The sequence below is a fragment of the Equus caballus genome, chromosome 27 (genome assembly GCF_041296265.1).
Source record: "Equus caballus isolate H_3958 breed thoroughbred chromosome 27, TB-T2T, whole genome shotgun sequence".
In the NCBI taxonomy this organism is placed as follows: Eukaryota; Metazoa; Chordata; class Mammalia; order Perissodactyla; family Equidae; genus Equus; species Equus caballus.
The window spans coordinates 56,342,269-56,355,752 of record NC_091710.1 but is presented as its reverse complement, the minus strand read 5'-3'; the positions used below and the strand labels follow the sequence as shown (position 1 = coordinate 56,355,752).

Genomic DNA, 13,484 nt, shown 5'->3' with positions numbered 1-13,484 from the left:
TCACAAGTCCGTAGAAGTGGAAGAGAGAGGCAGGAGAGTTAAGAATCAGGTAATGTAATAAGGACGCTCCCCACCATTGTTGGCTTTACAGACGGAGCAAGGTGCCACACGCCAGAGCTGCCAAGTGCGAGGAGCGGGTCCTCTCGGGAGCCTCAGAAAAGGCACACAGCCCTGCCAACGTGCAGTTTTTAGCCCGTGGAGCCTGTGTTGGACTCTGACCTGTAGAAGTAAAGATAATAAATTCGTGTTGTGTAAGAGCAGCTTCGCGATTTGTTCCAGGAGCAGAAGGAGCGTCATATGGGCACGGATGGGGCTTATGCTGTGCACGCCATGGAGGTTCAAACAGGAATGCGATCGTGCCACGGACGCGCACGGCGGTAAGCAGAATCTTAGGGTGAGTGGAGAAACTCCTAGAAAAATGTAACTTAATACTGACTGAAGAAGACAGAAGACCTGGAAGTCCGTTAACCATGATCAAAATTTCCCAACAAGAAAATAGAAGCTCCAGGTGGTTTTATTGACTGGTTCTACCAAAAATTCAAGGAAGAGTGAATTTAAAGTTTTAACAAACTCTCCCAGAGAGTGGAAGGAATTCTGCACATTTGATGAGGTTAGTTTGAGGTTGATAAGAAGGGTAGGAGAAAAACAAATTGCAAACAATCTCACTCATGAACGTCGATGAAAAAATCCTACCAAAAACTAGCCGATCAAACCCAGCAAGCCTTTAAAAGCATGATATCTCCTAGCAAGCCAGCCTTGTTTAGATTTAGGAAATCTATTCCTTTTGAATCCTCGCGGTACCGTCTAAGGTAGAAAAAGTAGATGTTCATTCAGTAACCAGAGAAAAGGCATTTGATACAATTCAAACCCCATTAATAACAAAAAAACCCCAGCACATTGGAAATGGAAGAAAACTTCCTTACTCTGACGAAGGGTAATTATACTCACATCAGGTAGGTGAAGACGTTAACTCAGGATGCCCAGCACGGCCGGGAGAAGTTCGACTGCTTCAGCTCTTTGGGCAGCAAAGGCGTCGTGTACTGAAATGGGGGTGTGCAGACCCCGGGCCCTGGCAAGCCCACCCCTCGAGGTTCACCCTTCGGAGGGCAGGTGTCCCCATGAGACACACGCATGTTCACACAAGTATGGCTTATACCAGCCCCATGCCCGAAGTAACCTAAACGTCAACCAGAGAACATGTAAGTAATCCTTGGCGTGTTCTTCAGCTCATTGCCATAGAGGAGTGGAAATGAGTGAACTGAAGGTTGGACAACCAAGAAGGTCGCAGAAAAACACGTATAGTGTGACACTATTTATGTAAAGTATGGAGAACACGCAGATCTAAACACTGTCTGAGAGATGATGCGGAGGAAGGCAGGTGCGGAGATTGAGAGTGAGCGAGTGGGGGGGGAAGCGGGGGTGAGTCAAGCAATGACCTAACGCACAGGATGGTAAACACGGGATGCCGAGTACCCCATTACCGTGGGGGATGGAAGAGGGGATCCAGACGGGCATCTTGGTGGACTGTCCTGACACTCTGTTTCTTAACTGGCTGGGAGGTAAGTGGGAGTTGGCTGTATTAGCGTCCTTGTCTGTGTATGTGCTCCTTGTATGATTTTGTGTCATAAATTCTCCCGATGTGCTGACACAGCGTGAGGGAGACACTGGGTTGTGGGGACAACTGTGTGGGGCCTTACGTGGGTGAGTGAGGACCCCACAGCAAGACTTCTCTGAAATCAAGCTTCCATTGGTGCGTCACTGTGTGCTGGGTGGATCCTCTCTCCCAGTTCACCGGCCTGGGGAGTTAATACCACTCACCCCCCCAGTTGAAGCATGGCGGAGATGAACACAATCGTCTTTCTATTTTCAGCCAAACGCACTTTTATTGCCACAGGATGTGGCTACCTATGAACCCTATCTCCTTGTCCTATCACTTCAATCAAGATGCCCAGGTCCGTTTTCAGAGGAGGAAGTGCTCAGGAGATTGTAGAAAACGGTACCATTTCCCCCTCAGAGTCATTTGTTACCATTATTCATGTTCCCCGATGCAGCAGTGTCAAAGTGTTCTTTGGGAAGGAGAGGAAAGGGGTGTAGACAGCAGGCTTGTGAACACACTGAGTCACAGCCTTCCTGCAGCTGCGTTCAGGTCTGGCTGGCTCCAGCCCCGCAGGGCCAACTCTAGAGCCAGCAAGGGCTGGCTGCCCGGTTTCCCCAAGAGCTTCTTGGTACTACTCTGCTAGTTAAGTACTTGAGTTTAGTCGGAATTCAGTTTGGGGGCAATTAGGTGAAAATCAAAAAATTGAAAAGTGATAAAAGTTAATTAAAATGTCTAATTTTGGGTGTACTTGGAAAACAATTTATTGATACTAAAAGCATGCTAATAGTAGTGGGGCCTTATGGGGGAGTGTCCAGTACACTCAGTGCCCCTAACCTGAAGGTGGCTCATGACACAGAACTTCATGTTTTTTTATTATTTTATTGCTTTTTAGAGATTGGCACCTGAGCTAACATCTGTTGCCAATCTTCTTTCTTCTTCTTCTTCTTCTTCTTCTCCCCAAAGCCCCCAGTACGTAGTTGTATATTCTAGTTGCATGTCCCTCTGGTTGTGGCATGTGGGACGCCGCCTCAACATGGCCTGACGAGAGGTCCCATGTCCGTGCCCGGGATCTGAACCAGCAAAACCCTGGGCCGCCGAAGCGGAGCGCGAACTTAACCACTCGGCCACAGGCCGGCCCCGGGACCTGGTGTTTTGGTTGTTAGTGTGACGTCAGTGTCCCGTGACAGCGTTGCTGTAGGCGTTCCGTCCCCAGACCAGCACACAAAACCTGAAGGAGCTGCACTGCCATGCATTTGGAATTGTGAGTAATATAAAACGATGTTTCTAGACACATGAGTAAACCAAAGAGAAAAATAATAGAAAACAATAGAATTGAACACAAAATTATCTAAAATTTATATTAAATGTTCATGTCTAAAAAGTAAGTTTAATTAGGAGTGAAGGAGAAAGACTTGAGAATCTGAAAGCAGGGATGATAAACTTTAAAATTCAGAGTGTTTCCTTATTATGTTAAAACTCACCTCAAATTCTGTCTCTTCTCTTCACCTGGATATTCAACTCACTTTAAAAAATTAACTCTTGGAGCTGGCCCGGTGGTGCAGTGGTTAAGTGCACGTTCTGCTTTGCTGGCTAGGGGTTCACTGGTTCGGATCCCAGGTGTGGACATGGCACCGCTTGTCAAGCCATGCTGTGGCAGGCGTCCCACATATAAAGTAGAGGAAGATGGGCATGGATGTTAGCTCAGGGCCAGTCTTCCTCAGCAAAAAGCGGAAGGTTGGCAGATGTTAGCTCAGGGCTGATCTTCCTCAAAAAAAAAAATAATAATAATAATAAAAAATTTTAAAAATATTAACTCTTCTATACCTCCTTACACCTGTTAAAATGGCTATAATCACACAGACTAAAAGTCACAAATGTTGGAGAGGGTGTGGAGAGAAGGGAACCCTCATACACTGCTGGTGGGAATGAAAACTGGTGCAGCCACTATAGGAAACAGTATGGAGACTCCTCAAAAAACTGAAAATAGAACTACAATAGGACCCAGCTATCCCACTACTGGGTATCTACCCAAAGAACTCGAAATCAACAATCCAAAGTAACATATGCACCCCTGTGTTCATTGCAGCACTATTCACAACACTGACACCAAATGTGTGGGTTTTTTCCCACACCAGCCGAGTCTCTGACACCAACTGGGTGTCTTACAATTCAGTTCAGTTCTGACACCATCTGCCGGGAGTTCGAGTCACATCCCACAGACTGCCCCCTCTGCAGGCCAGTCCCACCGTGGTTATGAACGGGCTGGAGTAATTTGCTGAGCAGCTCACAGAACGCAGGGAAATGCTACTCACGTTTCCCAGTTTATTATACAATAAAGGATGTGATAAAGGATACGGACGGACAGCCGGGTGCAGAGGCGCACAGGGCAAGGGCTGGGAGGGCCCCGAGCGCAGGAGTTTCCGTCCCCGTGGGGCTGGGGTGCGTTGCCCCCAGCACGTGAACACGCTCACCAGCCTGGACTCTCGGAAGCCCGCAGTCTGCGGCTGCATCACTCGGGCACACGAGCGATGGCTAACGCAATCTCCAGCCCGTCTCCTCCTCGGAGGCTGGGCTGGGGCTGAGGCTTCCAAGCTTCTGATGCCGGCTCCGTCTTCCTGGTGAGCGGCCCCACCCGGCAGTCACCTCCTGAGGACAAACAGGATCCTGACATCCAGGAGACTCCAAGGGGCTTGGGAGCTCTGTCAGGAACGAGAGCAGGAGAACACACGTTCCCATTACGTGATGGATGGATGGGTAACAGAAGGCAGGTGGGAAGGAGGGGAGCAGACAGGGAGGTGGGAATTAGGAGAAGTGGGCATCTGCCCGGATTGTGCAGACGCAGACCCCAGTTCGGAATTCACATAGAGTGTCCTTGGGACCTGGCACGGAGCCCCACCGGCACGCACACTCATGGGCGTCTGGGCTTTGATGGGGGCTCAGCGGGCTCAGGAGGACCGGCCGGCTTCGGCCACTGGGATGAAGTAGAGTGACGGCTGCACTGGAGTCGACGAGGCGGCCTGGAGCAGGAGCGGGGACACCTCGTCCCCAGGACCAGCGCAGAGGACCACACGTTGGTTGTTGGCCTGGGCACGGACGGTGGGTGGACAGTGGGAGGCCAGCCTGCGGCCTCAGCCTCAACATTTCCAGATGCAACGGGAGTCAGTGTCGTGCTGCGAGGAGGAGAGAGGTCACTGACGTCGGCCCGGTGGGACCGGTCAAGGTGGAAATAATCACGGGGTTGGGGGGTAGGGGCACGGGGAAAAATGAACCTGAGCAGGGGAACGCTGGCTTGGTGGGCTGCGCAGCTCCGGAAACGGGCAGTGAAGTGTGAGGAGGACTGTTGCTCAGTGCGTGCATTGCCGCAGCCACCGTGGGCCTTGGCCTGTGTGCCCACTTGTCGCCTCCTTTCTCTCCTCTGCTGCTCGGACCTCCTGCACCTGAGTTCCCAGAGCTGCCCTGTGTGCCCCCGTCCGCCTTCCCTCAGCGTCCCCTGGAGCCCCCTCTCCCCAGGCTCCTCCGGTGGTCCTCAGAGGTCATGGGGAGTGGCTGATGGCTGAATTGCTGGGTGTCTAGCCTCCGACATCGTGGCCGGGGTTCAAATGCCCTACTTCTTGGTAACGGAGAACCTCAGGCCAAGGGCACAGAAAAACGTGGATCTACACCACGGGGTTGGGGTGTGGGGCTCCTTCCGTGTTCCTCAGGTCCTGGCTGTGTGTCTTGCTGGGCCTTGACGACTCCCATGCTGGCCAGCACTGAGAGTCAGAGCTTGTTTGGGGAGGACCAGGGCTCTCGGGGCAGGAAAGAGCCTTCTAGGTCACCTGCAGGAGTCCTCTCGCTCTGTGTCCTTTTTGACATCCCTTCCCAGCTCCAGCTGCCCAGACTCTGAACTGTTCCGCCAGAGGCTTGGTATAGAGGAGAGGAGGGGAGGATGGGGGATGGTGGGATGGAGCCTGGTGGGAGGAGGGAGACGGCTGTGCATCCAGGCCTGTGTGGAGGGAGATGCAGCCCTCTGACAGCCCCCACGACCTCCACCTCCACGTGTCAGCCTGCTGGGCCCCCAGGAGCCTCCATGCAGATGGGAAGCATTTAGCTGGAGGCATTCCACGCATCCTCCCACCCCCTGCATTTGCGAGGCTGGTCCTTGGGAGCCACTTCCCTTTCTTAGAGCTGCCCTCCTTCGCCTCTTCCCCAACTGGAGATGGAGCAAAGCAAGAAAACAGCTTCGTCGTTGTTGCAAGAGCTCTGGAAACAAAAAGCGCCTGTTTCCCGCCTGGAACAATGCTTCCTTCTCCCCCGTGGATTCGAGCCTCCATCTGGAACGGCTGGATCCCGCCTTATCTTGGCCAGGCCCCTCGTCCTCCTCCCTGGTTCCTGTCTATTCAGCTTTTCCGGCCCCCTCCCCCACGTGTCCCTTTGGCCTGGCGTGGACGGGGCGGTGGGAGGTAGGAATGCCTCAGGAGAGCGGTGGGAAGGGCTGCGTGGGAAAGCGGGCCCTCTGTGCTCCGGGCACCGGGGCAAATGACTTGCTTCCACCGCTTTCCCATGAGCGGCTTCCACTCCCCAGCAGCGGTGCTCATTCAGTGGCTGGATCTGGGGCCAAGTTAACGCATCCACAGACACACTGCCTCGGTCGCTTAGGTAGAGAAGGACACACAGGGACCTTGGGGCCCACTCTGCTCGAGGTCTCCTTACGCTGAGATGCAGACCCCATGGGCACCAGCGCTACCTCCCGGGAAGTTATCCCAGGAGACTCATGATGGACAGGACGTCCCTTAGCTAAGACTCCAAGGGAGGCGACTGTCTCATTTTTCCTGCCTCGCCGTTGTCCCATCTTTAGCATCTGTTTTCCTGGTGAATCTCCCCACTGTTTTCCCCACTGAGAGCTTTGCAAACATGCTCTAAGCAACGGGAAGGCGAGGTCAGTTTGTGAGGCTGGAGAAATCGCGGTGCCCACGAGGGAGCCTCCCCGAGCAAAAGCGGGAAAACTGCGCGAGGCCTCCATTCGTTCATTTCTAACAGCTTTGTTCAAGTATAACTGACGTGGGATAAACCGCGCGTCACTGAAGGGTACAGTATGGTGAGTCTGGACGTCTGTGCACTTGTGAAACCATCACACCACCGCCAAGCACGTGGGCCCCCCCACTGCCAGACTTAGGACCACCCACCATCCAGAAGTCAGCCCTGACTGATTCTGGAACCGTGTTTACGTCAACGTAGATGCTTGTTTTTATTTTATTTCAGAACTTTAAAAAGACGACATGATCAGGGGGCTGGGAAGGAACTCACACCACGAAATGAGCTGTGGGCCGTCTGCAAAGCTGTCGTCCTCAGTGTGTCTGGAAGCCTCTGTCCTCAGCCTGCGGGATGTGCTCCTCCAGGCACAGCTGTCCCGAGTGCCTCTGCAGCCTCCTCGTGCCAGCCAAGCACAGCCCCCGGTGGCCCACACCTGGCACACCGTCCCCTGGCGAGTGCTGTGTGCCCACTATGTGCCAGGCCTGGCAGCAAGGGTGTGGTGGGCATGGGCGGCGGTGGGGGCCGTGTGCAGCCTGCAGGCTGTGGGGGCGCGGGGTCGGCCGTGGAGAGGGCGGTCAAGGGCAACCTGCGGAGGAAGGGCCGGCTGGGCCTGCAAGCGCACGGGAGGGAGGTGGGGCCATGGGAGGACAGGACGTGAGGCAGACAGAACGCTGGTTGCTGTTCCACCTTCACTGAGCACCTTCCGTCTGTCTATTCGGGGTTGGAGAGGCCCGGACAAGGCTCAGGGGCCCCACGGCTGAGCCCAGAGAAGGAAGAGCTGGACACACACGCGCAGTGGTGGCCCCACTGATTCCGGAGTTCTAGAAGCGCGACGAGGGGCATCTGAGGGAGCTTTGAGCCTCGGTAAACCAGTATCTATGTCCTCGCATTTGCCCAAAGCCTCTGCCTCTCCGTCTGAAGCCCGGGCACGGCCCTGTGACGGCCCTGGAGTGATGTCCGCCCAGGCCCAGGCTTCACTTGGGTCCCGTGACCCAGGGGCGCTGCAGTGAGATTCCCCCTGGGTGACTGTTCTCTCATCACGTCACTGTGACGGTCACTTGACCGCTGACATAACCTTGAGCAGACGCTAGACTGTCAGCTCCGGGCAGGGTGCTCGGCGGGGTGTGCCATGGCCACCACAGTCTTGCACAAGGGCCTCCTGAGCTGGGGGCCGCAATAACCCAGCTGCATGTGAGGACACGAGCCACAGGGAAATCACGTCACTTGTCCAAGGTCACCCAGCTAGGAGGTGAGCAAAGACCTGGGCCCGAGCTCTCCTTCCAAAGCCTGTTCTTCCCTCACACCTGGAACTATAGCTACTGAGGTCTGCTGAGCGCCACATCCGGGAGCCAGAGCTCTAGCTCTCTAAGACCTGAGGAGGAGAGGCAGTGAGGAAGGAGAGGCCGTGAGGAAGGGGGCCGTGAGGAAGGAGAGGCCATGAGGGAGGGGGCCGTGAGGAAGGAGAGGCAGTGAGGAAGGAGAGGCCGTGAGGAAGGAGAGGCCGTGAGGAAGGAGAGGCCATGAGGGAGGGGGCCGTGAGGAAGGAGAGGCCGTGAGGAAGGAGAGGCCATGAGGGAGGGGGCCGTGAGGAAGGGAGGCCGTGAGGAAGGAGAGGCCGTGAGGAAGGGGGCCGTGAGGAAGGAGAGGCCGTGAGGAAGGAGAGGCCATGAGGGAGGGGGCCGTGAGGAAGGAGAGGCCGTGAGGAAGGAGAGGCCGTGAGGAAGGGGGCCGTGAGGAAGGAGAGGCCGTGAGGAAGGAGAGGCCGTGAGGGAGGGGGCCGTGAGGAAGGAGAGGCCGTGAGGAAGGAGAGGCCGTGAGGAAGGAGAGGCCATGAGGGAGGAGAGGCCGTGAGGAAGGGGGCCGTGAGGAAGGAGAGGCCATGAGGGAGGGGGCCGTGAGGAAGGAGAGGCCATGAGGGAGGGGGCCGTGAGGAAGGAGAGGCTGTGAGGAAGGAGAGGCCGTGAGGAAGGGAGGCTGTGAGGAAGGGAGGCCGTGAGGAAGGAGAGGCCGTGAGGAAGGGAGGCCGTGAGGAAGGGAGGCCGTGAGGAAAGAGAGGCAGTGAGGAAGGAGAGGCCATGAGGGAGGGGGCCGTGAGGAAGGAGAGGCCGTGAGGAAGGAGAGGCCGTGAGGAAGGAGAGGCCGTGAGGGAGGGGGCCGTGAGGAAGGAGAGGCCGTGAGGGAGGGGGCCGTGAGGAAGGAGAGGCCGTGAGGAAGGAGAGGCCGTGAGGAAGGAGAGGCCGTGAGGAAGGGGGCCGTGAGGAAGGAGAGGCCATGAGGGAGGAGAGGCCATGAGGGAGGAGAGGCCATGAGGGAGGGGGCGGTGAGGAAGGAGAGGCCGTGAGGAAGGAGAGGCCGTGAGGAAGGAGAGGCCATGAGGAAGGAGAGGCCGTGAGGAAGGAGAGGCCGTGAGGAAGGGGGCCGTGAGGAAGGAGAGGCCATGAGGGAGGGGGCCGTGAGGAAGGAGAGGCCATGAGGGAGGGGGCCGTGAGGAAGGAGAGGCCGTGAGGGAGGGGGCCGTGAGGAAGGAGAGGCCGTGAGGGAGGGGGCCGTGAGGAAGGAGAGGCAGTGAGGAAGGAGAGGCCGTGAGGAAGGAGAGGCCATGAGGAAGGGAGGCCGTGAGGAAGGAGAGGCCGTGAGGAAGGAGAGGCCGTGAGGGAGGGGGCCGTGAGGAAGGAGAGGCCGTGAGGAAGGAGAGGCCGTGAGGAAGGGAGGCCGTGAGGAAGGAGAGGCAGTGAGGAAGGAGAGGCAGTGAGGAAGGAGAGGCCGTGAGGAAGGGAGGCCGTGAGGAAGGAGAGGCAGTGAGGAAGGAGAGGCCGTGAGGAAGGAGAGGCCATGAGGAAGGGAGGCCGTGAGGAAGGAGAGGCCGTGAGGAAGGAGAGGCCGTGAGGAAGGAGAGGCCGTGAGGGAGGGCTCCGTGAGGAAGGAGAGGCCATGAGGAAGGAGAGGCTGTGAGGAAGGGAGGCCGTGAGGAAGGAGAGGCCGTGAGGGAGGGGGCCGTGAGGAAGGAGAGGCCGTGAGGAAGGAGAGGCCGTGAGGGAGGGCTCCGTGAGGAAGGAGAGGCCATGAGGAAGGAGAGGCTGTGAGGAAGGGAGGCCGTGAGGAAGGAGAGGCCATGAGGGAGGGGGCCGTGAGGAAGGAGAGGCCGTGAGGGAGGGGGCTGTGAGGAAGGAGAGGCCGTGAGGGAGGGGGCCGTGAGGAAGGAGAGGCCATGAGGGAGGGGGCCGTGAGGAAGGAGAGGCCGTGAGGAAGGAGAGGCCGTGAGGAAGGGAGGCCGTGAGGAAGGAGAGGCAGTGAGGAAGGAGAGGCCGTGAGGAAGGAGAGGCCGTGAGGAAGGGAGGCCGTGAGGAAGGAGAGGCAGTGAGGAAGGAGAGGCCGTGAGGAAGGAGAGGCCATGAGGAAGGAGAGGCTGTGAGGAAGGGAGGCCGTGAGGAAGGAGAGGCCGTGAGGGAGGGGGCCGTGAGGAAGGGAGGCCGTGAGGAAAGGGGGCCGTGAGGAGGGGGCCGTGAGGAAGGGGGTTTGTGCTCTCATGTCTGAGTGAGGCCAGCTTACAGAAGTTGTTCTTTTCAGGGACGACCTCTGTTTTGAGGGACTGAATCATCTTTACCCGGATTATCTAGCATAATCGATGTCAGTTAGTCGTTTGATGGTGGGCTCTAACCACGTCTAGACGGCTCCCTGACAGCAACACCCAGGTTCAGCTTCGATAGGGGAGCTGGGACCACAGCCTGACCGTGGCAGGAAGCACCTATGTCACCTGTTTTTGTGTGAAGAAGCAGAGGCACAGCAGTTAGAGCAGCTGCTGGTCGCCGTGTAGCCAGTACGTGGGCCCCGGGATCAGAGCCGGGGACGGGGCGTTGTGCCCAGACCAGGACAGCCCGGTCCCCGGGTGGGGGCTCAGGCTCCTCCAGGGTCCATGGGTCCAGGCACCCTGGTAGGCGCACACTGAAGCCCGTGTCTTCAGCAGGGCCTCGTGGGAGCTCTCACCCTGTCGTCAGTGAGGAAAGTGGGGCGTGGGACATTAAATTGCCAGCCTGTGGGGCAGAGGAGGCAGAAGGGACCCCAGTCTGTCTGATTACAGGGCCCGAGCCCATAACCCCGGCCACTGCCCTCCTCAGCTTCCCTGGCCAGAGCAGCTCTCACATCGCCCCTCCGCCCGGGGGTCTGGGGACGTGCACGGGGTGGAGGCCAGGCGCAGAGGGAGCGACATGCCCTCGTTGTTTCTCTCCTCAGACGCTGTACACGGAACGTCGGTGTCCCCCCTGCATTCACACGTCGCCGTCGTAATCCCGAGGTGACGATATTTGGAGGGGAGCCTTTGGGAGGTGATTAGGTCATGAAGATGGAGCCCTCAGGAATGGGGCTAACCCTTACTAAAAAGACCCACAGATCCCTCGCCCCTTCCTCCATATGAGGACACAGAGAGAAAACGTTGTCTATGAAACAGGAAGCGGTTCTCACCAAACACCAACTCCGTTGGCGCCTTCATCTTGGACTTCCCGCCTCCAGAACTGGGAGGAGTTGACGTCTATCATTTAAGCCTCGCAGTTTGTGGCACTTGTTACATCCGCCCAAACAGACTGCCACACAGAGTATCCTGAATAGAGCAGAAATTACCTCCTGCCCTGTGCATGGATCCTGGGTTTACTTAATTTGCAATTAATAAGGGTATATTTTATATCCAATTAATAAAGGGAATCATTGTATTTGTTAAAAGAGTATTTTTTCACAGCAGTTTTAGATTCACCACAAAATTGAGGGGAAGGTACAGAGATTTCCCATATGCCCCCTGCGCCCCACCCCCCGACATGCACAGCCTCCCCCATTATCAATATCCCCACGAGACGGTGCATTTGTCGCAACTGATGAACCTACACCGACACGTCATCATCACCCAAAGTCCATAGTTTACATTAGGGTTCACTCTGGGTGTTGTAAATTCTCTAGGTTTGGACAAACGTATAATGTCATGTATTTATACATTAAAGTATCATTATAGCATCATATTAGTATCATACAGTATATTATAGTATCATAATACTATCATTATAGTATCATACAGAGTAGTTTCACTGCCCTAGGAACCCTCTGTGTTCCCCCATTATCCCTCCCTCTCATCATTATGTTTTTTAAAGTATCAGTGAGCTTTTAAAACCTTTTTTATTGACATAGAGCATATATTCCATTAGTACATTAATCGTATGTTCAGTTTAGTAAAATTTTACAAGCTGAATACATCCACATGTCTACTTCTCCATCGAGATACATTGACCATTTTCATCACCCCTCAAATTCCTTTATGTCCTTTCCTGGTCGATCCCCCCAAAAGCACCCCCTGCTCTGATTCCTATCATCATACGTTGGTTTCGCCTCTCTTGGATTTCATAAGAAGGGCATCGTACCCCGTGCAGCCTTCTGTCTGACGTTTTCACACAACACAACGTTTTTGAGATTCCTCTCTGCCGCCAAGCGCGCCTCAGTTTCTTCCTTCCTATGAGCAGTGTTCTCTTGTGTGAATATACCACGCTTTGTTTACACAGTCACCCTTGATGGAATTAGTGTTGTCTCCAGTTTTGAACTATTTGTACTGTTTTGAACAGTTCAAACTGTTATGAACAAAGAATTCTTGTAACAGTCTCTTTAGGGGCTATATTTTCATTTGTCTCGGCTACGTACTTAGGAGTAGGATTGCTATGGCTGTCCTACGAGAAACCGCAAAGCTCTTTTTCTAAGTGGTTGTGCCATTTGCTCCCCCCCAACAACGTAGAGTTGTGCTGGTTAATGTTATGGGGCACCTGACAGCCACAGGGGTCTCAGGTTGAACACTATTTCTGGGGGTGTCTGTGAGAGTGTTTCTGGATGTGATTAGCATTTGAACTGGGGAACTCAGGAAAGCAGATGGCCCTTCCCAATGTGAGTGGGCATCATCCAGTCCGTTGAGGGCCTGAATAGGACAAAATGTGCAGGAAGGAGGAATTCATCCCTTGTTTTCCTGCCTCACTGATGAACAGGGACATCTCACCTGATCTTCTCCAGCCCTCAGCCTACGATTTACACCATCGGCTCCCCTGGATCCCAGACTGAATTACACCACCCACTTTCTTGGGTCAGATGGCAGGTCATGGGACTTCTCAGCTTCCATGATTGTGTCAGCCAATTCCTCATAAAAAGTCAATCTCTTCCTCCCTTTCTCTCTCTGTGTCCTGTTGCTTCTGTTTCTCTGAAGAACTCGGTCTAATAGAACAGTAGTTCCAGTTGCTCCACATCCTTACCAACACTTGCTACCATCAGTCTTTAATTTTTGCCATTCTTATGTGGATATAGTGGTCTCTACACTGCTAGTAATGATGGTGCTACTGTATTGTCCCCACAGGTCCCAAAACCATTATTTCTGAGTGAAAAATGATGACACAGTAGCAGCTTCTTGAACTTCCTTAAGTTTTTGAAAACAAACTTGTGACTCACTTATTAGAAATATTGATTTAATATGTTTTCTTTCTCCTGAAAAAAACCACGATGGACCTAAATAATTATTACGGGTAACCAGGCACCGATTCTTGCCAGACCTCACACTGGGTTCTTTGTAGAGTTCTCCCGTTCAAACTTCTTATCTATGATGTAGATATCGTTAGCCACATTTTCTGGATGGTTGGACGGAAGCTCAGAGACTTGTGTAATTCACACAAGATTCACACAGCATCAGAAACCAGAATACGGTCCCCAAATTCAGGCCAAATCGCTTCTTTATTCCATACACAGTACTATTTTCCTCTTGTCTCTGGTCTACTTAATCAGAAAACATAACAAGCATCAGGATTTTCTAGTGTGGCAAACTAGAACGAATTCACTTGCCTCTTTACCTCTGTTGACTACAACC

General features: G+C 54.4%; 1 protein-coding gene across 2 annotated transcripts in view; it reads left to right on the top strand.

Annotated features, from left to right (window-relative positions):
- Positions 1 to 13,484, top strand: part of ARHGEF10 (Rho guanine nucleotide exchange factor 10) — a 169,990-nt gene that overhangs the window by 24,010 nt on the left and 132,496 nt on the right. The gene's annotated exons all lie outside the window — the stretch shown is intronic.